Below are 27009 nucleotides of genomic sequence, written 5' to 3' on the forward strand. Positions count from 1 at the left end.
CAACTGATTATGAGTGTCACAACTTATGGGTTTGGGGCCCTGGGCCAAGAACTAGTTATCAGCCCACTGAACATGAGTAGTGCAAAAACGGAAACAATGACGTCACATTTTACGTCATCAAATCAGCTAGCTGTAGATTGAAGCTTGCACATATTCCTTTGTTTTTAATTCACACGCATTAGGTATTTCTATGAAAATTTCCTTCCAACAGTACTTTCAGTGCTTTGATTAACAGTGGGCGCTGCCATTTTGTTTCTTATTGATTTTTACCTCCGCTGTTGAAGAATATAGATTTGTTAAACGCGATGTCACTGGTAGATATTTTACGCACCTGTTGCTGTATATCGACGCAAATCGATTCATTTTACCCACGGTTGATTGCATGTTATGTGACATGTTTATCAATCGTGGGTATCCGACGATGCAATATATACTGTGTCTTATAACTACTATTTTCATAAGTTGAATGAAATAAGTTAAAAAAATCCAGCGCATCAGCAAATTGCAGACATTTGCAATCGCATAATCAAAATTTAATGCACTTGTATAATTATATCAATTCATCACAACAAAAATGTTGGGCATGTTGGAATCGTTAGCTTTTTATGTAAGTCGAAAGAATGCCAAACTCACGGCAGGTTTCTTCTCAGCGTATTCAATTCATTGCAAAATTTTAATTTGTACATGTACGAGCAGACTGGAAAAAGGACTCATTCCTTACCTTTGTTGCACTTGCAATGCCATTATGTTATTAGCAATAGAGTACGAGTATTAAAACCAAAAAAGCTGCAATTAATGTTATTGTGATAAAATGTGATATTTCAAAACAGCAAATCTTAAATCCTGTCACATTATCATGAAATTCAGTCTAATGTATCATTTGATAACTGAAATTTGATAACTGAAATTACTGATAATGTTTTTTTTCCAATAGCGTAAGACAAAGGAACCTAAAACTAGAATTCAAACAAGCGGACAAAATTCATTGAAATATATTCATAAGATTTAAATTTAAAAAGAGTCGAAACCAAAAACATAATACAATAATAAAGAAGACGCACTTAAATTTCGCGAAGAATTTAAACAATGGGGAAGAAGGGAAAAATCAACTAAACAAACACAATTCCATAAAATGATAAAATCGTTTTCCGCAAAGTTTATTTTGCACTTTTAAGTATATTCCGATAATACAGAATAGAAAATAGTAATTAAAATATTGGAAATTGGAGATTTAATTTCATTGTGTTTTGTCAATGATATTGTTAAGTGCAACACATCTCTGGCTTGTTAAGATTTAAGAACTTTTAATCTCCAGCAGAAAAAAAGTTTCGAAATTAATGACCTCAAATGACCAGTACAAGTAAAATCCAACACTAACTCTATAGAAAAATTGAATATCAGACAAATAACAAGAAAAAAAAAAAAGAAATAAAAAATAAAGACATCAAATTTTGTACTTTTACCTATTTGATAAAAAATAAAGAAAGAAAGGCAAAGCATTCAGTTTCGAAGCCAATGGACATTGTAACTATATATCATAGACTCTTGAAAAGATTAAATGAGCCGCGTCATGACAAAACCAACATAGTGCGTTTGCGACCAGCATAGACCCAGACCAGCCTGCGCATCCGCGCAGTCTGATCAGGATCCATGCTGTTCGCTATCGGCTTCTCTACTACTTATAGAGTTGGTAAGCGAACAGCATGGATCCTGATCAGACTGCGCAGATGCGCAGGCTGGTCTGGATCCATGCTGGTCGCAAACCCATTATGTTGGTTTTGTCGTGACGCGGCTCAAATATCTTTGTCGGACTTCATTTTTTTCTTGTTTTTCATTTTGTTATTTACTATTTCCTCCTAGTAATTAACACGTTCTGATTGTCATTACGGTTTTTAGCAAATTGTTAACGTAATCATATCAAATTATACAAGTTCATTAGTTAAAATAACAATTTTGAAATTAATGAGACAGCAAAAAGAGGACAAACTTATTACAATGTAGTAGTTCTATTTCTATATGAGCAATAAGAGTTATATAATTACTTCCTCTTCACTCAGTATTAGTTAAGATAATGTGATTATAAACTTTCTTCTACATAAACAACAACATCAAGGACAGTGTGTCAATTATGAAACATTCTCAAGAAAAATAAAGTTTTCTGAACATTATATATGGCTTAATGACATATTAAATCTAGGCGGCAATCTAAGATATGTGTCTGATATCTTTGTATACTATATCATGATGAAAAACCAAAAATAGAGACAGTTTTCTGCGTGTGTGACCTCAAATAAAATATACAGATTATTATTGACTGTATAAGAATTATTCAATTCCCCAAAGAGATATGACTGAGGTCTTTTGGCATCACGTGAGTGGATTTTTTCGAAACGTAGTACATGTGTACCATTATATGGTCTTCGCCAAATACGTGTGCGTTAAATGCCAGATCATTTGCTTACGTTGTTCTTCATGAAAATAACATCATTTTTGTTTTGTGTAAACATACTCAAGAATGAAAAGCGTTTTATCACGTTTAACACAATTTGGATTAACACAGAAATGAATTTAAATGTAATACTGAGTATTTTCTTTTTTTCCTTTTTCATTATTTCTTGTTCTCATGTTGATTTTTGTAAGATTTTGAATTTTTTTATGTTTATAGGCTTTTAGGCCTTATTGGAGCTCTTTTTAATTTTGTAAATAATGTATAATGAAAATACCTGTTTTAATATGACAAATTTAAACAAGAGAGCAAAATCAGTTACCGGCATGTTTATATCTTAACACGACTGAAATAGCGTTCGAAATGACATAAGAAATAAGAAAAAAATATTGTATGAACAATATGATACATGGTATGCTTAGTGGCAGAAATTTTATCAAGGTAAGATGGTCGTTCAATGAAACATCTATAATTGATAACATTACACCGAATAATACTCATCATCAAATCATGTAATAGAAAGAGCACCGAAACACGAGGCTATCTGATTTGTACGAGGGGGCGTAGCCCCCGAGTATTAATCAGATTGCCGAGTGTTTTGGTGTTCTTTCTCTTTTGTATCATAGTCAAACATAAAAGCACGTTCCCTGTTGTCACAATATGAAACCCCGGCAAAAATGAACCAATGAACGAACATCTGAATATGACATTTCTGTCGCTTTCCCTTTCTCTGCCGTCACAATATGTAAACCCCAGCAAAAATGAGCCAATCAATGGGCATGCTCTGGAGTGCGGGTAACTAATACCCGCACTCCAGTTAACGCACTGTGCATGTATATGTATACGATTTAACCCTGACACATTTTCAACAGAAAGGTCTCTAAACTATGATACAAGTTACACTTATATTATGAACATACAAGTTGAAACGTAGACTTTGCTAGATTTAGCCATCACAACGATTTATATCCTAAATGGACACTACCATTAACGTTATATATCAAATTATACAAGTTCATTGGTTAAAATGATATCATTGAAAATTATCGAGATAGCAAATTACATTTTACAATGTAATAAGTCTATTCTAATATGATTAATAAAAGTTATGTAATTACTTCCTCTTCAAGCAGTATAATTTAAGACAATCTGACTAAAATGTCTGCTACTTAAACAACCACATCAAGGACTGCTTGTCAATTATGAAACACTTTTAAGAAAACTAAAGTTTCGTGAACATTATATATGGCTTAATGACACATTTAATCTAGGCGACACTCTATAATATGTGTCCTATATCTTAGCATACTTTGTTATGATGAAAAGCAAGAATGACAAGACAAGAATTTTAAATATGTACTGGCTAAACAGCGAAAAGTGCAATCCGTAAACAAGCAGGGCGGAGGTTTCGACCAAACCTGGTAATCACTGGTCGGCTTGTGGTCGCATGGATAGAATATGTTGCCGGCAGCAGGCTTAGGGTTAATTCATGATTTCAGATAACGGTTGCTTCGCTGAACATAGCTATGTTTCAAACTAGTATTTGTTTAACAGACAAGCCCCTAATTTAGATTTTAACTGGGTTTTAAAAGTAATGACATGTTTTGATGTGTAGTGATTAAAGGCACATGTCTCTTCAAGCAGCCTTGCTATTTGGTTAACCTTTATGCGACCTGGTTCATTTCCGCCAGTCATGACTTTTTATATTTATAATTACGGCGGCAAAATTATAACAAAATGTGCATGTGCTTCAAGAGTGACTGTTAGAGGAAAGAAATACCATGACAGTGCTTTTAGCATCCCTTTAGGGGTAAGGTAAAAAAGCATGAACATCCGGTTTTTCCGTGCTTATATACTGTGTTGGAAGCTGAGTAGTTGAGGTGTCGCTTCCGATTGCACTGTCAAATAAAACTGGGAGCATCGCAATGATAACAGATACATGAGCTTTCTTACAGCCATGTTGTTGTGATAGTCCATTAACGACGTGGTTGATTGTCCGACTAGTCATCAAGAGGCCTAAGTTTTCACACAAGTGACTGAGCTTTTTTTAGGATTAAAATAGTGCATTAACACATATCTAATTCCTAAAATACTTTATAAGACACGAACAGAAGTAATAATAAACTGGAAAATGGGATATTATAAAAAGATAATAATAATTACAGTAATTTGATATTAACTTTTGTGGAATTGATATCGTAAATTTTATTTATTTCTGCCAATTAGAAATGACAATACATGTACATGCACTATGAAGGAAAGCAGTTTATTTGTAAAATTTATTTCTATATACTTTCTATTAAGACTATCATCAACATGATCAATACAAAGACAAGGCATGTGTTGTATATGACTTGTCCCACTTTATCTGTTAATGCCACTCAGCGTGTTAGCATTTATTATTGCAATTTCATCAGTGCATACTATATCTTGTTAATAATATATTTGCTTAAGTTACAATAATTTAATAATAATTCCAGCTCGAGAAGAGCTTGCAGCAAAGTGAAATAGCTCCTCTGTGTCCAAGCTTTTGTATATACATGTGTACATTACCAGAACAAAACAGTCATGCTTATTATTATAAGATGTATTTTATGGGAATTTGTAAATGACTGATTTGCGTTATCTTTGCGTTGTCAAAACATAAAAGTAGTTCATTTGTACCTAAATTCAATTAATAATTCAGATGTAATTAAAAAATTAAAAACTCAGCAATGGTTTCCTTAGTGTAATTATTCTCATTTTAATATTACGATTCGCATAACGGACTGTTAAAGGCTATATTCCCTAACCTTGGTGCATTTGCAAGGTCATAATGCCACTGGCAACACAACATTAATTTACAACTGTTACAGAAGAAACGCATTGATACAGTTGTGTTAAAATCTGATATTTCAAGGCAAGGAAATATTAATCGTGTAATCAACAAAATACTGTCTTAATTTTCATTTGATTTCATAAAATTTCTGCAAATGTGTTTTTTCAATCAAACGTATGTCATAATCAATACTACCTTTCTTGCCTTTCGTATTAAATGCTCTATCTCGATTCATGTAGAATACTTGTAGTTTAATAACTAATCATAATAAGCCCTGTATTGATGACAATATGTCTATATCATATCTTATTTTCTAACATATTTCGTATTTGAATTCATATCTAAAATCACGTCAAACTGATTGATATGTATATCTTCAGGAGAGAAAATCACAAAATCAAATTATTTTCTTACTATTATGTCAATCTAAGTACGATGGTTTAGTCAATATTAAGGTGTCGTCTTTTATCAGAACAGTTTACAATTGGCCGTATAACTAAAACAAATATTTGCAAATTAAGATTTGATTAAAGAAAACCAAAACAATATAAAATAACTTATTTGATTTTATGAACTAAACTAAACTAAATTCCTTTTGTCATTTACAGTATGTTATGTTCATGTCATGGAATCTATCTTCCAACATATAGTATTTTTTGTGTGCAAAAGTCTGAAATTATTTATCACCTTATATATGAACAAAAAATTTGTTTAATTCAACACAATGTAAGGGAATGTTTACAAAGGATGCAATTCAAATTACAATTTATTCCTTAAATTTATTATCCTGGTATAACTATTGAATTACAATCATGTCATGCTGCACTCATTATCACAAGCATATTTTGTCTTTTAAAGAACATTGAGTTGTCATCTCAATTTGACATCAAATTATTTAAGCAAGATCAGTCATGTAGATACAAATGCATTAGACAGAAATATTTTACTGTTGGATAATTTATCATAATCATTTAGAGAAATTTTCTCTAACAGGTATTAAAAATAATTATTAATATTATATGGTTCATTCAAACCATACAAGAAGTTCTACCAATTAGCATTGGAGCTGGAAAAATATAAAAATGAATGCGTTTGTAAAATGAGCCTTTCGGGAAATCTTGATAAATACAAAACATCTAGTATCTCAAATGAACTTCCATAACAAGACTGTTAATGAATGGCTAATTGATTGAATTAAGTACTCTAAAGATAATAGATAAAATTATTCAAATAACTCCTTGTTGAATATTTAATTGTTGGGTACAGATCATACTAGAGAGAAATGTCCGTTTACAATGTTCTATATATACAGCCAGGCAAGGGAAAATGAAAAGGCAGATCACAATTTCCCACTTCATGAAGCTACTAGTATATATACTGGTTGATTGTTAAATTAAAGTCATTGACATGGAATATTCTATTAAGTTAATTAGTAGTAACGCTCGGTCTTACTGACACGTAGGAACACATATTGTTTGACATTCTATGAAGCATCAAAAGAGTAAACGTGCTAACACGCACACCTCGCTGGTCTAAAAATAAGGTAATTGTATAAAATGATGACGTCAATAGAAGAGCCCTCTAATTTGGTTATAATGTCCCTTAAGTGTTATGCATACTTTGAAACGTCAAAATTAATAAAAAAAATCATAATATGATACCAGTTGCCTTTTCATATAATATAAAAAAGGAAAAAAGGAAAATAACGTTTCGAACGAAATGAGTAAATGTATACGCTGACCAATCCCATCTGGGAAACAAGAATGATTAAACATTATTTACAACATAGTAACAGATGGTTTTGCAACTAACAATTTAACGTAACTCAAAACTAACATTGATGAAATTATGACTAGCAACTAGGAAGTTGGAACATTTCATACCATTTTAAGCAATATTTTTCCATTACAATAATGCAGCAAAGTGATATCAGCCGAAAAGCAGATTGACACATTTGTATTGAAACAAAATATATGAATGCTAGTCATCTTAAGTAAAAATAGCACCTGTTTTTCTGTTTATCTTTTGCAATAGATGGAATTATAATTAAATATTCAATGTTTGTGCTTTAAATGTTGCTTCAAACAAACATAAATGTTTTAAGAGAAAGAAGTACAAATAGGTAAAGATGAGTTTGTAACAACATTATGACATTAGAGGGACGAACATATAAAGCAAATCGGTCAAATAAATGTGAACGTAACAGAAGTAAGATTAATACACGAAAAGAAACACAAATCTGAATTATACACGCACTGGTAAAACATGCAATATAACCACAATAAAAATGTATTGTTGTCTTTGTAAGGAGAATACAAAGAACGGCATAGATCTTAGTAAATAGAATACAGCTTGTTGATATATTGCTTATTTCGTACTTTTGTCCATGTTATCTATATCACTCGCATGTTTTACATTTGCTTTAACATATTTAGCGTTGGACTTTAGAAATAACTTAAATAACAAATTCTTGAATTTCCTTTGACAGATACGAATTGTCTTGAGAGAAAATGCAGGATGTACGTACGCAATTTGTAGATTGATAAATGAAAATGACATGTATTAAGCAGATCAAAAAGAATATTGTCATTCCTTTTAGATATCTAACAACAGCATAACAATCTGATGACTTAATCATATGTATTGTAGACAATATCACATAGAGGCTTGATTCAATCGTCATATATAAACGAAAACGTGTGATTCAATGTGTGTTTCTGAGCACATGGTACTTTCGGTGTTTTCTAAGGGACACTATTACAACAGTACGTATACAAACGCCAACGTTGAACAACTCATTTGTATGGTTTTGTATGTTTTTTTTATTTTAATACGTCTAGCATAATGTAAACGATTGTTCAATGCTATGTATCAAAAGAATCTTAGAAGAGGGTGCTCAATCAAACGATTTAAAGGTGAAAATTGCAAACTCGGTTTGATTTCATATCTCTCTAGCATATAGACCTAAAGTGTTTTTATTCAACACAATCACATTTTGGATTTGACCAGAACAATGAAACAACACGTTACGTTACATAAAGTTGAAATAAATACCTCTAACCACTTGATAGAAAAAATGATTAAAACGGAGAAATAAAGCTATAAAATAAGAATTGTGTGATTTTATAATTTCATTTATTTGAAAGAATATGAAACAAAATGAAAATAGATAAAAATAGCTTTCGCAAATTGTTGATATATGATCTGTCAAAAAGATGACAAACTTATTAATTATTTTAAGTTGGCTTGAAGTTTATGGAACTTCTTACCCTTCAATATGTTTGCACTTTCCAATACCGTCCATGAACAAGCTCAATCAAACCTAGCCTGCAACACTGTCAATTTTGCCGTGTTAGGCTTTCTTTAGTGATTCTGTTTTTCTCTATCATTTTTGATGAGACAATCTGAATAAATTGCAAGTACATAAATGTAACACTGCTCGTCAATTATGTTTTTCTACTAGACAATGATGGTTTTCTGATCGTTATAATATGTACGGCGTAATAACATATTTGTTCTAGACGAATATTTAAGATCTGTATCATATATCTTGGTATAATTTGTCATGATTAAAACCAAAAATAGAGATAGTTTTCTGCGTATGTGATCCAACAGAATATATTTTTTTATAATGTCTATATAAGAATTCTCCTACCTTAAGTTTTGTAATTTATGTGTATTAAAAACATACATTCTAATATAACACGAGAGAATGTTTGTAATCTTTTTTCCTAAGGATGGCTAAAATAACGTTAGACGTGATAAACATTTTGTGACATGTGTGATATGTGGAAAGCTTAGTGGCAGATCGTTTTTCCAGACAAGGTGGTCTCCTGTTAAAGCATTTTCATTTCTACTTGACAACATTTCACAGAACAACATTTATCAGCTTGCATATTGGACAATATTTAAGCCTAACAACGCTAAATTCTTTACATGGACATGGTCATCTTCCAATCTAGACATACCATTCATCGTTTCAGGGAAACTTTAAAAGTATGTACATGTGCCAAATGAATAGCAAACCGTGCAGACCACGTGCACACAGAAAGGACCTCTGGCACACTTAACAACTGGAAAGAATATCTGTTGCTGCCAACATCATCAGATAAGAACATTTGCATTCAAATGCTAATGGAAAGCTTACAAAATGCATGGTTTGGAAAGCAAGATATTAAAAAGCATAGAATATAATTTGTTAAATTGCACTGAACAATACTTTAAACATCATGACTGATATAATTGCATATTTAACATAAAATATTCATATTCGAAGCAGAGCAGTTGCTGCGTCGCCATTAGGTTCATTCGACTGTATGGTTAGCCCTTTAGCGACGTGGTAAAATATCCGTCAAGTATTTCGGAGGTTTGTTGTACAACACCCAGATATTGCTTTGAGAATGTTAGAGGTTTACAATCCTTTCTAATTCTTTTGATGTGTCAATATTGGTTTAAATGTTTTACATGTGGTAAACACGTTATCTGTCCATATCTATCTCAGGTTGTTCAGATTGTTAGAAAACAACATGACCATTTTTTGTTCGTAAATAAAACTCAACATGAACATTTTTTGTTTCTTAAACAATACTACCAAGTCAAAAGTTAATGCGACATAAGATGATAATAATTACAGAAGTTAGTTTAAAGCAAGTATATATGCTATCTTTTGAGGAAATCGATAGCATTAATTTGAAGAAGACAACATGTGTTACAATAGTAAAGATAAACGTTTATTCATAGATAAAGACGTTAAGAAGATAAGAAGGGGATATAGCTCAGTGGTAGAGCATTCGACTGCAGATCGAGAGGTCCCCGGTTCGAACCCGGGTGTCCCCTTTCATTTTTAATTTCCACTGAAAAGAATTAACAACATAACGGCAAAGAGCTATATAATGAATGAACCACATAAAAAAATAAATAGAATAAATAGTGATTTAATTTTATATTCCCTAATTCACACATTATTTATATTACACATTTTATTGATACAAAATGCATGCTTGTTGTACATATGATACATTTCTCTCCCCATTAATATGTAAATGATACTGAATGACTTTTTTCCCACACGTGTTAGCATCTTTTAACGCAATGTCATCATTATATACAGTATATAATTAATAACATGTTCATTAGTTGAATTAATTTAATAAAGGTTCGAGCGTGGTAAAAGCTGGCGGCTTATTGAAATCGCTCCTTTGTGTCTTAGCATGCGCAATTATGTATACATCATCAAAACAAAAATGCTCCAGGTATATTATATGGGAATTTGCAAATGATTGATTCGCGTTGACGTTGCGGTGTTCTATACGACAAACAACAATCAAGTAAGTTAAAATATGCCATTTGTACATTTTGTTTGTTTGTTTTGGGTTTTACGTCACATCGACACAGTATAGGTCATATCGCGACGTTCCAGCTTTACTAGTGGAGGAAGACCTCAGGTGCCCTTCCGTGCATTATTTCAGGCACGAACGGGCACCTGAGTAGAACCACCGATGCCATTTGTACATAAATGCAAAAATATTTCATCTGTAGATATAGAAATAAAATGCAAAAATCTTGTTAGTGTACTTCTTGTCACTGTAACATTACGATTTGCACCAGTGACGGATTTGTCCTTTATCAGAACAGTATCCATTTGTCATATTATTCCACGAAACACTGTTAAAAAGAGCACGTAGATTGAATGCATCTTCAGCTCTTCACATCTATTTAATATTTTTTGGTCGGTTTCGAAATAATTTATCACTAAAGTGAATAAACCGAATTTGTTGAATGCAAATAATGTAAATACAAATATTAAAACGGGCGACCATTAAACTTTGATTGCCTGGCTTAAATTGAATATATCTTAATATATTTCAAACCCATATGTTTAGTTACCTTAACAATTTATTATTCGGGCATATAAATTCATTACATTGGGTATGCAATAGTATAAACTTATACTGAATTAATAATTTAAACCATGTATGTTGTTCGTAACAAAATAAGATAATAATCTTTTAAGGTCCTGATGAAGGTCCAGAATTGACCAAAACTAGTAGATATAAATAACATGTTGTATACCTGTCCTTGTGATGACGTACATTATTCATTTACTTGAACTTATATTGCAAGATCAGTCAAGTACAAACAAAACATTAGTGATAAACAAAGTATATATAGCATTATACAACTGGTCTGACTAATAAACAAAACAAAAAAGCTCTAACGGACATAAAACGTAATTCATTATGTGAATTCATTCAAAATATGCAAAGAATTGTTACGAATGTGCAGTTCAGCAAGACAAATGTTATCATGCCCTTTTGGAAATGGGCATTTTGGGAAATCTCAGAAGAGACGTTTCTTAAAAAGAACAAAAAACAAATTATGTTATTAATGAAAGAGTCATAAACGAACTTAATCATCAACCATGTAGGGCTAAGGGTTCGAATAAGAATTTTAATCAAACGGTGAAATTATTTACCCCTTTTGTAAAATGAATATAGGAAATATGAATTAAAAGACACCCTGGAAAAACAGAACAAGAAAGATGTCGGTATTGCCATTTTTGTTAGGAATGTTTGCTAAGTTCGTTTTTAACACTACTAGTCTGTTTTAAGTTTTTTTTATTCTTTCATTTCATGTAAAACTATAAGTATTTTCATTATTTCTCACAAAAGGAAAATGCTCGAGCTCGAGTTACTTCCGGAGTTCGCTAAAATTCATAATAGGGTCAAACACAATATTAAAGATATGACTGAGCATTTTTAAACAGAAAAAATGAAAATATGAATTAAAAAGGTAAAAATTGAAGCCTCAAGTAGATAATAATATTGTTAAAAACATCTCTCGCTTGTTTAAAAAATCAGCACTTTCAATTTCCAGCAGAAATGACTTTTGAAACTAGTGACCTCTAACAACCAGTACAAGTAAAAAAAAATACTTGCTAGAAAAAAATGAATATGAGATACAAAACGAGGAAGTAAAGAAATGAAAAAGGAAGAATATTAAATTGCAAATTTTCGATTCTTCGATAAAAAATGAAGAAGAAAAAGCGAAGCATTCAGTTTCGCAGCCAAAGGATGTTAATCATTGTAACTATATACCCCAGAATCCTGACAAAGATTAAACATCTCTGTCCGACTTCTTATTTGTTTTCATATTTCCTCCTAGCAGAAGTTATGTTCTGATTATCATAACCGTTTTAGCAAAAATGTTACTTTATAAAATAATGCAAGTTTATTTGTTAAAATAACAATATTGAAACTAAGGAGACAATGTAATTACAATGTAATAATTCTATTTTTATATGATTGATAAAAGTTATAAACTTACTTCCTCTTCAAGCAGTGTTAGTTAAGACAATCTGATTAAATATTCTACAACATAAACAACAGCATCAAGGAGAGCTTGTCAATTATGAAACACCTTTAAAAAACTAAGGTTTTGTGAACATTATGAATGACACTACTGTGCCACATTGAAGATTCCATGATAAGCGCCGTATGAACACATCTGCGGATGTTTTTGTCAATTCAAAATTTCACCATTTTCGTGTTAAATGTTGAATCTGGTTAAGCCGGTACTAGGGGGCGTGGACGGTAACTTGCACTTTCCAGTACCGTCAATGAACAGGCTCAATCAAACTGAGCCTGCAACATTTTCAATTTTGTTGTGTTGGACTTTCTTTAGGGATTCTGTTTTTCTTCGTTTTAATGACATATTAAATCTAGACGACATTCTAAGATATGTGTTTGATATCTTCGTATACTATGTCATGATTAAAAACCAAAAATGGACAGTTCTCTGCTTGTGTGACATAGAATAGAATATGAAGATAATTATTGACTGTATAAGAATTATTCAATCCTCAAGAGATATTGCCGAGGGCTTCTTGCTTCACGGGAGTTAAATTATTTTTTCGAAACGTAGTACATGTGTACCATTATATGGTCTTCGCAAAATACGAGTGCGTTAAATGCCAGATCATTTGCTTATGTTGTTCTTCCAGAAAAAAAGATCAGTTTTGTTTTGTGTAAACATACTCAAGAATGAAAAGCGTTTTATCACGTTTAACACAATTTGGATTAACACAGAAATGAATTTAAATGTAATGCTGAGTATTTTCTTTTTTTCCGTTTTCATTATTTCTTGTTCTCATGTTGATTTTTGTAAGATTTTGAATTTTTTTATGTTTATAGGCTTTTAGGCCTTATTGGAGCTCTTTTTAATTTTGTAAATAATGTATAATGAAAATACCTGTTTTAATATGACAAATTTAAACAAGAGAGCAAAATCAGTTACCGGCATATACAATAACTTGGCTAAACAATCAACAATCAACAATCGACATTCAATGTCTAGCTAGACAATCAACATTCAGCTCAACATTCGATCTATAATAATAATCAAACAATTCTCAAAGTGAATGTTGAGCTAGACAATCAACAATCAGCTAGACATTTGAAAATTTCTTATGTCGAGCTAGACAATCAACATTCAGCTCAACATTCGACTGTAATAATTATCAAAGTATCCTCAAAGTGAATGTTGAGCTAGACAATCAACAATCAGCTAGACATTCGATAATTTCTTATGTCGAGCTAGACAATCGACATTCAGCTCAACATTCGATCTATAATAAAAATCAAAGAATTTTCAAAGTGAATGTTGAGCTAGACAATCAACAATCAGCTAGACATTCGATAATTTCTTATGTCTAGCTAGACAATCAACATTCAGCTCAACATTCGATCTATAATAATAATCAAACAATTCTCAAAGTGAATGTTGAGCTAGACAATCAACAATCAGCTAGACATTCGAAAATTTCTTATGTCGAGCTAGACAATCAACATTCAGCTCAACATTCGACCTGTAATAATTATCAAAGTATCCTCAAAGTGAATGTTGAGCTAGACAATCAACAATCAGCTAGACATTCGATAATTTCTTATGTCGAGCTAGACAATCGACATTCAGCTCAACATTCGATCTATAATAAAAATCAAAGAATTTTCAAAGTGAATGTTGAGCTAGACAATCGACAATCAGCTAGACATTCAGAAATTTCTTATGTCGAGCTAGACAATCGACATTCAGCACAACATTCGATCAATAATAATGATCGAGGTTTTCTTAAAGTGAATGTTGAGCTAGACAATCAACAATCAGCTAGACATTCGATAATTTCTTATGTCGAGCTAGACAATCGACATTCAGCTCAACATTCGACTTGTAATAATAATCAAAGTATTCTTAAAATGAATGTTTAGCTAGACAATCAACAATCAGCTAGACATTTGAAAATTTCTTATGTCGAGCTAGACAATCAACATTCAGCTCAACATTCGACCTGTAATAATTATCAAAGTATCCTTAAAGTGAATGTTGAGCTAGACAATCAACAATCAGCTAGACATTCGATAATTTCTTATGTCGAGCTAGACAATCGGCATTCAGCTCAACATTCGATCTATAATAAAAATCAAAGAATTTTCAAAGTGAATGTTGAGCTAGACAATCAACAATCAGCTAGACATTCGATAATTTCTTATGTCGAGCTAGACAATCAACATTCAGCTCAACATTCGATCTATAATAATAATCAAACAATTCTCAAAGTGAATGTTGAGCTAGACAATCAACAATCAGCTAGACATTCGAAAATTTCTTATGTCGAGCTAGACAATCAACATTCAGCTCAACATTCGACCTGTAATAATTATCAAAGTATCCTCAAAGTGAATGTTGAGCTAGACAATCAACAATCAGCTAGACATTCGATAATTTCTTATGTCGAGCTAGACAATCGACATTCAGCTCAACATTCGATCTATAATAAAAATCAAAGAATTTTCAAAATGAATGTTGAGCTAGACAATCGACAATCAGCTAGACTTTCAGAAATTTCTTATCTCGAGCTAGACAATCGACATTCAGCTCAACATTCGATCAATAATAAAAATCAAAGAATTTTCAAAGTGAATGTTGAGCTAGACAATCAACAATCAGCTAGACATTCGAAAATTTCTTATGTCGAGCTAGACAATCAACATTCAGCTCAACATTCGACCTGTAATAATTATCAAAGTATCCTCAAAGTGAATGTTGAGCTAGACAATCAACAATCAGCTAGACATTCGATAATTTCTTATGTCGAGCTAGACAATCGACATTCAGCTCAACATTCGATCTATAATAAAAATCAAAGAATTTTCAAAATGAATGTTGAGCTAGACAATCAACAATCAGCTAGACATTCGATAATTTCTTATGTCGAGCTAGACAATCAACATTCAGCTCAACATTCGATCTATAATAATAATCAAACAATTCTCAAAGTGAATGTTGAGCTAGACAATCAACAATCAGCTAGACATTCGATAATTTCTTATGTCGAGCTAGACAATCGACATTCAGCTCAACATTCGACTTGTAATAATAATCAAAGTATTCTTAAAATGAATGTTTAGCTAGACAATCAACAATCAGCTAGACATTCGATAATTTCTTATGTCGAGCTAGACAATCGACATTCAGCTCAACATTCTATCTATAATAAAAATCAAAGAATTTTCATAGTGAATGTTGAGCTAGACAATCAACAATCAGCTAGACATTCGATAATTTCTTATGTCGAGCTAGACAATCGACATTCAGCTCAACATTCGATCTATAATAATAATGAAACAATTCTCAAAGTGAATGTTGAGCTAGACAATCAACAATCAGCTAGACATCCGATCATTTCTTATGTCGAGCTAGACAATCGACATTCAGCTCAACATTCGACTTTTAATAATAATCAAAGTATTCTTAATATGAATGTTTAGCTAGACAATCAACAATCAGCTAGACATTCGAAAATTTCTTATGTCGAGCTAGACAATCAACATTCAGCTCAACATTCGACCTGTAATAATTATCAAAGTATTCTTAAAATCAATGTTTAGCTAGACAATCAACAATCAGCTAGACATTCGAAAATTTCTTATGCCGAGCTAGACAATCGACATTCAGCTCAACATTCGATCTATAATAATGATCGAGGTTTTCTTAAAGTGAATGTTGAGCTAGACAATCAACAATCAGCTAGACATTCGATAATTTCTTATGTCGAGCTAGACAATCAACATTCAGCTCAACATTCGATCTATAATAATAATCAAACAATTCTCAAAGTGAATGTTGAGCTAGACAATCAACAATCAGCTAGACATTCGAAAATTTCTTATGTCGAGCTAGACAATCAACATTCAGCTCAACATTCGACCTGTAATAATTATCAAAGTATCCTTAAAGTGAATGTTGAGCTAGACAATCAACAATCAGCTAGACATTCGATAATTTCTTATGTCGAGCTAGACAATCGACATTCAGCTCAACATTCGACTTGTAATAATAATCAAAGTATTCTTAAAATGAATGTTTAGCTAGACAATCAGCAATCAGCTAGACATTCGAAAATTTCTTATGTCGAGCTAGACAATCGACATTCAGCTCAACATTCGATCAATAATAATGATCGAGGTTTTCTTAAAGTGAATGTTGAGCTAGACAATCAACAATCAGCTAGACATTCGATAATTTCTTATGTCGAGCTAGACAATCGACATTCAGCTCAACATTCGATCTATAATAATGATCGAGGTTTTCTTAAAGTGAATGTTGAGCTAGACAATCAACAATCAGCTAGACATTCGATAATTTCTTATGTCGAGCTAGACAATCAACATTCAGCTCAACATTCGATCTATAATAATAATCAAACAATTCTCAAAGTGAATGTTGAGCTAGACAATCAACAATCAGCTAGACATTCGATAATTTCTTATGTCGAGCTAGACAATCGACATTCAGCTCAACATTCGATCTATAATAAAAATCAAAGAATTTTCAAAGTGAATGTTGAGCTAGACAATCAACAATCAGCTAGACATTCGATAATTTCTTATGTCGAGCTAGACAATCGACATTCAGCTCAACATTCGATCTATAATAATAATCAAACAATTCTCAAAGTGAATGTTGAGCTAGACAATCAACAATCAGCTAGACATTCGAAAATTTCTTATGTCGAGCTAGACAATCAACATTCAGCTCAACATTCGGCCTGTAATAATTATCAAAGTATCCTTAAAGTGAATGTTGAGCTAGACAATCAACAATCAGCTAGACATTCGATAATTTGTTATGTCGAGTTAGACAATCGACATTCAGCTCAACATTCGACTTGTAATAATAATCAAAGTATTCTTAAAATGAATGTTTAGCTAGACAATCAGCAATCAGCTAGACATTCGAAAATTTCTTATGTCGAGCTAGACAATCGACATTCAGCTCAACATCCGACCTGTAATAATTATCAAAGTATCCTTAAAGTGAATGTTGAGCTAGACAATCAACAATCAGCTAGACATTCGATAATTTCTTATGCTGAGCTAGACAATCGACATTCAGCTCAACATTCGATCTATAATAAAAATCAAAGAATTTTCAAAGTGAATGTTGAGCTAGACAATCGACAATCAGCTAGACATTCAGAAATTTCTTATGTCGAGCTAGACAATCGACATTCAGCTCAACATTCGATCAATAATAATGATCGAGGTTTTCTTAAAGTGAATGTTGACCTAGACAATCAACAATCAGCTAGACATTCGATAATTTCTTATGTCGAGCTAGACAATCAACATTCAGCTCAACATTCGATCTATAATAATAATTAAACTATTGTCAAAGTGAATGTTGGGCTAGACAATCAACAATCAGCTAGACATTCGAATATTTCTTATGTCGAGCTAGACAATCAACATTCAGCTCAACATTCGACCTGTAAAAATTATCAAAGTATCCTTAAAGTTAATGTTGAGCTAGACAATCAACAATCAGCTAGACATCCGATAATTTCTTATGTCGAGCTAGACAATCGACATTCAGCTCAACATTCGATCTATAATAATGATCGAGGTTTTCTTAAAGTGAATGTTGTACTAGACAATCAACAATCAGCTAGACATTCGATAATTTCTTATGTCGAGCTACACAATCAACATTCAGCTCAACATTCGAATTTTGAGCTGAATGTCGATTGTCTAGCTCGACATAAGAAATTTCTGAATGTCTAGCTGATTGTCGATTGTCTAGCTCAACATTTTCTTTGAGAATTGTTTGATTATTACTATAGATCGAATGTCTAGCTGATTGTTGATTGTCTAGCTCAACATTCACTTTAAGCATACTTTGATAATTATTACAGGTCGAATGTTGAGCTGAATGTTGATTGTCTAGCTCGACATAAGAAATTTTCGAATGTCTAGCTGATTGTTGATTGTCTAGCTCAACATTGATTTTAAGAATACTTTGATAATTATTTCAGGTCGAATGTTGAGCTGAATGTTGATTGTCTAGCTCGACAAAAGAAATTTTCGAATGTCTAGCTGATTGTTGATTGTCTAGCTAAACATTCATATTAAGAATACTTTGATTATTATTACAAGTCGAATGTTGAGCTGAATGTCGATTGTCTAGCTCGACATAAGAAATGATCGAATGTCTAGCTGATTGTTGATTGTCTAGCTCAACATTCACTTTGAGAATTGTTTGATTATTATTATAGATCGAATGTTGAGCTGAATGTCGATTGTCTAGCTCGACATAAGAAATTATCGAATGTCTAGCTGATTGTTGATTGTCTAGCTCAACATTCACTTTGAAAATTCTTTGATTTTTATTATAGATAGAATGTTGAGCTGAATGTCGATTGTCTAGCTCGACATAAGAAATTATCGAATGTCTAGCTGATTGTTAATTGTCTAGCTAAACATTCATTTTAAGAATACTTTGATTATTATTACAAGTCGAATGTTGAGCTGAATGTCGATTGTCTAGCTCGACATAAGAAATTATCGAATGTCTAGCTGATTGTTGATTGTCTAGCTCAACATTCACTTTAAGAAAACCTCGATCATTATTATAGATCGAATGTTGAGCTGAATGTCGATTGTCTAGCTCGACATAAGAAATTTCTGAATGTCTAGCTGATTGTCGATTGTCTAGCTCAACATTCACTTTGAAAATTCTTTGATTTTTATTATAGATCGAATGTTGAGCTGAATGTCGATTGTCTAGCTCGACATAAGAAATTTCTGAATGTCTAGCTGATTGTCGATTGTCTAGCTCAACATTTTCTTTGAGAATTGTTTGATTATTACTATAGATCGAATGTCTAGCTGATTGTTGATTGTCTAGCTCAACATTCACTTTAAGCATACTTTGATAATTATTACAGGTCGAATGTTGAGCTGAATGTTGATTGTCTAGCTCGACATAAGAAATTTTCGAATGTCTAGCTGATTGTTGATTGTCTAGCTCAACATTGATTTTAAGAATACTTTGATAATTATTTCAGGTCGAATGTTGAGCTGAATGTTGATTGTCTAGCTCGACAAAAGAAATTTTCGAATGTCTAGCTGATTGTTGATTGTCTAGCTCAACATTCATATTAAGAATACTTTGATTATTATTACAAGTCGAATGTTGAGCTGAATGTCGATTGTCTAGCTCGACATAAGAAATGATCGAATGTCTAGCTGATTGTTGATTGTCTAGCTCAACATTCACTTTGAGAATTGTTTGATTATTATTATAGATCGAATGTTGAGCTGAATGTCGATTGTCTAGCTCGACATAAGAAATTATCGAATGTCTAGCTGATTGTTGATTGTCTAGCTCAACATTCACTTTGAAAATTCTTTGATTTTTATTATAGATCGAATGTTGAGCTGAATGTCGATTGTCTAGCTCGACATAAGAAATTATCGAATGTCTAGCTGATTGTTGATTGTCTAGCTAAACATTCATTTTAAGAATACTTTGATTATTATTACAAGTCGAATGTTGAGCTGAATGTCGATTGTCTAGCTCGACATAAGAAATTATCGAATGTCTAGCTGATTGTTGATTGTCTAGCTCAACATTCACTTTAAGAAAACCTCGATCATTATTATTGATCGAATGTTGAGCTGAATGTCGATTGTCTAGCTCGACATAAGAAATTTCTGAATGTCTAGCTGATTGTCGATTGTCTAGCTCAACATTCACTTTGAGAATTGTTTGATTTTTATTATAGATCGAATGTTGAGCTGAATGTCGATTGTCTAGCTCGACATAAGAAATTATCGAATGTCTAGCTGATTGTTGATTGTCTAGCTCAACATTCACTTTGAGGATACTTTGATAATTATTACAGGTCGAATGTTGAGCTGAATGTTGATTGTCTAGCTCGACATAAGAAATTATCGAATGTCTAGCTGATTGTTGATTGTCTAGCTCAACATTCACTTTGAGAATTGTTTGATTATTATTATAGATCGAATGTTGAGCTGAATGTTGATTGTCTAGCTCGACATAAGAAATTATCGAATGTCTAGCTGATTGTTGATTGTCTAGCTCAACATTCACTTTGAAAATTCTTTGATTTTTATTATAGATCGAATGTTGAGCTGAATGTCGATTGTCTAGCTCGGCATAAGAAATTATCGAATGTCTAGCTGATTGTTGATTGTCTAGCTCAACATTCACTTTAAGGATACTTTGATAATTATTACAGGTCGAATGTTGAGCTGAATGTTGATTGTCTAGCTCGACATAAGAAATTATCGAATGTCTAGCTGATTGTTGATTGTCTAGCTCAACATTCACTTTGAGAATTGTTTGATTATTATTATAGATCGAATGTTGAGCTGAATGTTGATTGTCTAGCTCGACATAAGAAATTATCGAATGTCTAGCTGATTGTTGATTGTCTAGCTCAACATTCACTTTAAGGATACTTTGATAATTATTACAGGTCGAATGTTGAGCTGAATGTTGATTGTCTAGCTCGACATAAGAAATTTTCGAATGTCTAGCTGATTGTTGATTGTCTAGCTCAACATTCACTTTGAGAATTGTTTGATTATTATTATAGATCGAATGTTGAGCTGAATGTCGATTGTCTAGCTCGACATAAGAAATTATCGAATGTCTAGCTGATTGTTGATTGTCTAGCTCAACATTCACTTTGAAAATTCTTTGATTTTTATTATAGATCGAATGTTGAGCTGAATGTCGATTGTCTAGCTCGACATAAGAAATTATCGAATGTCTAGCTGATTGTTGATTGTCTAGCTCAACATTCACTTTAAGGATACTTTGATAATTATTACAGGTCGAATGTTGAGCTGAATGTTGATTGTCTAGCTCGACATAAGAAATTTTCAAATGTCTAGCTGATTGTTGATTGTCTAGCTAAACATTCATTTTAAGAATACTTTGCTATTATTACAAGTCGAATGTTGAGCTGAATGTCGATTGTCTAGCTCGACATAAGAAATTATCGAATGTCTAGCTGATTGTTGATTGTCTAGCTCAACATTCACTTTAAGAAAACCTCGATCATTATTATTGATCGAATGTTGAGCTGAATGTCGATTGTCTAGCTCGAGATAAGAAATTTCTGAATGTCTAGCTGATTGTCGATTGTCTAGCTCAACATTCACTTTGAAAATTCTTTGATTTTTATTATAGATCGAATGTTGAGCTGAATGTCGATTGTCTAGCTCGACATAAGAAATTATCGAATGTCTAGCTGATTGTTGATTGTCTAGCTCAACATTCACTTTAAGGATACTTTGATAATTATTACAGGTCGAATGTTGAGCTGAATGTTGATTGTCTAGCTCGACATAAGAAATTTTCAAATGTCTAGCTGATTGTTGATTGTCTAGCTCAACATTCACTTTGAGAATTGTTTGATTATTATTATAGATCGAATGTTGAGCTGAATGTTGATTGTCTAGCTCGACATAAGAAATTATCGAATGTCTAGCTGATTGTTGATTGTCTAGCTCAACATTCACTTTGAAAATTCTTTGATTTTTATTATAGATCGAATGTTGAGCTGAATGTCGATTGTCTAGCTCGACATAAGAAATTATCGAATGTCTAGCTGATTGTTGATTGTCTAGCTCAACATTCACTTTAAGGATACTTTGATAATTATTACAGGTCGAATGTTGAGCTGAATGTTGATTGTCTAGCTCGACATAAGAAATTTTCAAATGTCTAGCTGATTGTTGATTGTCTAGCTTAACATTCATTTTAAGAATACTTTGATTATTATTACAAGTCGAATGTTGAGCTGAATGTTGATTGTCTAGCTCGACATAAGAAATTATCGAATGTCTAGCTGATTGTTGATTGTCTAGCTCAACATTCACTTTAAGAAAACCTCGATCATTATTATTGATCGAATGTTGAGCTGAATGTCGATTGTCTAGCTCGACATAAGAAATTTCTGAATGTCTAGCTGATTGTCGATTGTCTAGCTCAACATTCACTTTGAAAATTCTTTGATTTTTATTATAGATCGAATGTTGAGCTGAATGTCGATTGTCTAGCTCGACATAAGAAATTATCGAATGTCTAGCTGATTGTTGATTGTCTAGCTCAACATTCACTTTGAGGATACTTTGATAATTATTACAGGTCGAATGTTGAGCTGAATGTTGATTGTCTAGCTCGACATAAGAAATTTTCGAATGTCTAGCTGATTGTTGATTGTCTAGCTCAACATTCACTTTGAGAATTGTTTGATTATTATTATAGATCGAATGTTGAGCTGAATGTTGATTGTCTAGCTCGACATAAGAAATTATCGAATGTCTAGCTGATTGTTGATTGTCTTAGCTCAACATTCACTTTGAAAATTCTTTGATTTTTATTATAGATCGAATGTTGAGCTGAATGTCGATTGTCTAGCTCGACATAAGAAATTATCGAATGTCTAGCTGATTGTTGATTGTCTAGCTCAACATTCACTTTAAGGATACTTTGATAATTATTACAGGTCGAATGTTGAGCTGAATGTTGATTGTCTAGCTCGACATAAGAAATTTTCAAATGTCTAGCTGATTGTTGATTGTCTAGCTAAACATTCATTTTAAGAATACTTTGATTATTATTACAAGTCGAATGTTGAGCTGAATGTCGATTGTCTAGCTCGACATAAGAAATTATCGAATGTCTAGCTGATTGTTGATTGTCTAGCTCAACATTCACTTTAAGAAAACCTCGATCATTATTATTGATCGAATGTTGAGCTGAATGTCGATTGTCTAGCTCGACATAAGAAATTTCTAAATGTCTAGCTGATTGTCGATTGTCTAGCTCAACATTCACTTTGAAAATTCTTTGATTTTTATTATAGATCGAATGTTGAGCTGAATGTCGATTGTCTAGCTCGACATAAGAAATTATCGAATGTCTAGCTGATTGTTGATTGTCTAGCTCAACATTCACTTTGAGGATACTTTGATAATTATTACAGGTCGAATGTTGAGCTGAATGTTGATTGTCTAGCTCGACATAAGAAATTTTCGAATGTCTAGCTGATTGTTGATTGTCTAGCTCAACATTCACTTTGAGAATTGTTTGATTATTATTATAGATCGAATGTTGAGCTGAATGTTGATTGTCTAGCTAGACATTGAATGTCGATTGTTGATTGTTGATTGTTTAGCCAAGTTATTGTACATGTTACCGGCATGTTTATATCTTAACACGACTAAAATAGCGTTCGAAATGACATAAGAAATAATAAAAAACTATTTTAAGAACAACATGTATATGATACATGGTATGCTTAGTGGCAGAACGTTTTATCAAGATAAGATGGTCGTTGAAAGAAACATTTATAATTGATAACATTACACCGAATAATACTCATCATCAAAAGATGTAACACTTATATTATGGACATACAAGTTGAAACGTAGACTTTGCTAGATTTAGCCATCACAACGCTTTATATTTTAAATGGACACTATATGGACGTTATATTTCAAATTATACAAGTTTATTAGTTAAAATAACAATATTGAAATTAATGAGACATCAAAAGGGGACAAACAGTTTACAATGTAATAATTCTATTTATATATGATAAATAAAACTTATATAATTACTTCCTCTTCAAGCATTAGTTAAGACAATCTGTTTAAATAATCTACTATATAAACAACTGCATCAAGGACTGCTTGTCAAAAATGAAACACTTTTAGGAAAAGTAAAGTATCGTGAACATTATATATGGCTTAATGACATATTTAATCCAGGCAACACTCTATAATATGTGTCCTATATCTTAGCATACTTTGTTATGATGAAAAGCAAGAATGACAAGAACCATTTTAGACAAGATTTTTAAATATGTTCTGACTGGACAGCGAAGAGTGCAATCCGTAATCAAGCAGGGCGGAGGTTTCGACCGACCTTGGTCATCACTGGTCGGCTTGTGGTCGCATGGATAGAATAGGTTGCCGGCAGCAGGCTTATGGGTAAATCATGCTCTCAGATAACGGTTGCTTCGCTGAACATGATTATGTTTCAAACTAGCATTTGTTCAACAGACGAGCCACTAATTGAAAGTTTAAAAAGTAATGACATGTTTTGATGTGTAGTGATTAAAGGCACATGTCTCTTCAAGCAGTCTTGCTATTTGGTTAACCCTTATGCGACCTGGTTCAGTTTCGCCAGTCATGACCTTTTATATTTATAATTACGGCGGCAAAATTAAAACAAAAATGTGCATGTGCTTCTAAAGTTACTGTTATAGGAAAGAAAGATTATGACAGAGCTTTTAGCATGCCTGTTAAGATGAAGGTAAGAAGAGCATGAGCATCCGGTTTTCCGAACTAATATATTGTGTGGGAAGCTGAGTAGTTGAGGCATCGCTTCCGATTGCACTGTCAAATAAAACTGGGAGCATCGCAATGATAACAGATACATGAGCTTTCTAACAGTCTTGCTGTTGTGTTAGTCCATTAACGACGTGTTTGATTATCCGACTAGTTAGTAATCAAGAGGCCTTAGTTTTCAAACCAGTGACTGCGCTTTTTTCAGGATTACAATAGTGCGTTAACACATATCTAATTCCTTTGTTGCGTAAGTGGTATTAAAGGTATATCTATGTTTTCATATTTATTTCCGATTGTATATTTTGTGAAATACTCGTGTAGGGTTAATGAAAAGCAAAAATACTTTATAAGACACGAACAGAAGTAATAATTAACTGGAAAATGGGATATTATAAAAAGATAAGAATAATTACAGTAATTTGATATTATCTTTTGTGGAATTGATATCGTAAATTTTATTTATTTCTGCCAATTAGAAATGACAATACATGCACTATAATTACAAATTTTGCAAGGAAAGCAGTTTATTTGTAAAAATTATTTCTATCTTTTTTACTTTCTATTCATAAGACGATTATCAATACAAAGACAAGGCATGTGTTGTATATGACTTGTCCCACTTAATCTGTTAATGACACTCAGCGTGTTAGCATCTATTATTGCAATGTCATCAGTGCATACTATATCTTGTTAATTATATATATGTTTTCGTTACATTAATTTAATAATAATTCCAGCTCGAGAAGAGCTTGCAGCATAGTGAAATAGCTCCTCTGTGTCCAAGCATGTGTAGATATACATGTGTACATTACCAGAACAAAACAGTCATGCTTATTATTATAAGATGTATTTTATGGGAATTTGTAAATGACTGATTTGCGTTATCTTTGCGTTGTCAAAACATAAAATTAGTTAATTTGTACCTAAATTCAAGTAATAATTCAGATGTAAGAATTAAAAAAATTGTTACGGGTAACAGTTTAGCGGAAACTTGGCACAGCCTCGAGTTACCCTCGAGCTAGATATTCCGGTCTGTACCGGCAGCCGGTGTAAGATTCTTATAAGGTTCATTCAACTGCCAACAGCCTCTCCGTGTGTGTATGGCTAGCCCTTTAGCGACGTGGTAAAATATCCGCCAAATAATTAGGAGGTCTGTTGTTCAAAACCCAGCTAGTGCCTGGAGAATGTTAGAGGTTTACAATTCTATCTTATTCTTTGATGTGTCAATATTGGTTTAAATGTTTTACATGTGGTAAACTCTTTATCTGTGCATATTTATCTCTGGTTGACAACTTCTTAGATAATACTAGCATTAAAGAGTTAGTGCGAAATGTGATGATAATAATTACAGAAATTGGTTTATAGCAAGTATATACTATCTTTTGAGGAAATCGATAGCATTAATTTGATGAAGGCAACATGTGTTACAACAGTAAAGATAAACGTTTATTCAGAGATAAAGACATTTGTAAGATAAGAAGGGGATATAGCTCAGTGGTAGAGCATTCGACTGCAGATCGAGAGGTCCCTGGTTCGAACCCGGGTGTCCCCTTACATTTTTAATTTCCAACAAAAAGAATTAACAACATAACGGCCAAGAACTATATATTAAATGAACCACATACAGATATAAATAAAATAAAAAGTGATTCACTTTTTATATTTCTTTATTCACACATAATTTGTATAACACATTTCATAGATACAACAATCATGTTTCATATACATATGATACTTTCTGTCCCCATTAATATGTAAAATATGTAAATGATACTCAATGACTTTTTCCCACACGTGTTAGCATCTTTTAATGCAATGCCATCATTATATACAGTATATAATTAATTACATGTTCATTTGTTGAATTAATGTAATAGATTCGAGTGTGGTAAGAGCTTGCAGCTTATTGAAATCGCTTCTTTGTGTCTAAGCATGTGCAAATATGTATACATCATCAGAACAAAAATGCTTTAGGAATAATACAAGGGAATTTGCAAATGATTGATTCGCCT

General features: G+C 32.3%; 2 non-coding genes across 2 annotated transcripts; both read left to right on the plus strand.

The window, feature by feature from the left end:
- The first annotated feature begins 10028 nt into the window (after positions 1-10028).
- On the plus strand, positions 10029-10100 carry Trnac-gca (transfer RNA cysteine (anticodon GCA)). The gene has a single exon. It is a non-coding gene; the product is annotated as a tRNA-Cys (tRNA).
- A 16377-nt stretch (positions 10101-26477) lies between these two features.
- Positions 26478-26549, plus strand: Trnac-gca (transfer RNA cysteine (anticodon GCA)). The gene has a single exon. It is a non-coding gene; the product is annotated as a tRNA-Cys (tRNA).
- The last annotated feature ends 460 nt before the right edge of the window (positions 26550-27009 follow it).

The sequence above is a fragment of the Ruditapes philippinarum genome, unplaced genomic scaffold, assembly GCF_026571515.1.
Source record: "Ruditapes philippinarum isolate M1 unplaced genomic scaffold, ASM2657151v2 ctg787_1_1_1_1, whole genome shotgun sequence".
NCBI lineage: Eukaryota > Metazoa > Mollusca > Bivalvia > Venerida > Veneridae > Ruditapes > Ruditapes philippinarum.